Source organism: Seriola lalandi, unplaced genomic scaffold (genome assembly GCF_002814215.2).
Source record: "Seriola lalandi dorsalis isolate HSWRI2012SDOR001 ecotype SW California unplaced genomic scaffold, Sedor1 jcf7180002044478, whole genome shotgun sequence".
Lineage (NCBI taxonomy): Eukaryota > Metazoa > Chordata > Actinopteri > Carangiformes > Carangidae > Seriola > Seriola lalandi.
The window spans coordinates 1-773 of record NW_019515046.1 but is presented as its reverse complement, the minus strand read 5'-3'; the positions used below and the strand labels follow the sequence as shown (position 1 = coordinate 773).

The window sequence follows — 773 nt, the reverse complement described above, 5'->3', positions numbered from 1 at the left end:
GGGGGCGGTGTAGGGGGAATAGGGGGTAGACTGGAGGTGATACTGAGGAGGAGGAGGAGGGAGGTGGGAGGAGGAAAGGGCGGAGTCTGGGTGGGGGTATTGGAAGGGATAGATGGGGGGCTGATGAGAGGAAGCTGGGGGGGTATTAAAGAGTGTTATTCATCTGTTATTAATATAAACATTGGGTCATTATAATATTAAGTGTTGTATGTTCATTTTTATCAGCAACAACAAAAACAAATACAAATGTGAAAAAGAAAGAAAATGAAATAAAATAAAGAATAAAAAGAGAAACAAATGAGCTGGAATGAGCTGCAAACATGAAACGTGGCCCAATGACTGCAAATGATGTGCATCACCACACGGTGGCGCTGTCATTAAAGCTTGAAAATGCAATTTTCAAAAGGGAGAGGCTTTACCTCACCAGGTGTGCTCATGTACCTGATGAGGTGTGAAAAGACTGTGACCTCAGCGGCCTGACGGCGGGCGTGGCCTCAGGGTCGATGTAGAAGTCTACGCCCTTTAAGGGAGAGGGGTCAGCATCAATGTCTGATGGGAAAACACAACAGGTGAGTCAGTCACTCAGCCTGTTTATCACAGGTGAGTAAATATGAACTGAAATAACCCCCCCTCCTCTTTACCAGGTAGTGAGGATAAGGACAGCGCTCTGGAGAGGCCCGGGGTCGACAGGTGAGGCTGCAGGTTTAAATGCAATTAACACCAGATCATCAGTTTACTGAACAGGTTCAAGATGAATCGTTTAACTGATCGAT

At 46.1% G+C, this 773-nt stretch overlaps 1 long non-coding RNA gene across 1 annotated transcript; it reads right to left on the bottom strand.

Moving 5' to 3' along the window:
• Positions 1–6: 6 nt before the first annotated feature.
• LOC111648633 (uncharacterized) lies at positions 7–721 on the bottom strand. The gene is made up of 3 exons (XR_002760173.2): positions 642–721; positions 442–549; positions 7–134 (listed from the first exon to the last, which is right to left on the bottom strand). It is a non-coding gene; the product is annotated as an uncharacterized LOC111648633 (long non-coding RNA).
• Between the last annotated feature and the right edge of the window lie 52 nt (positions 722–773).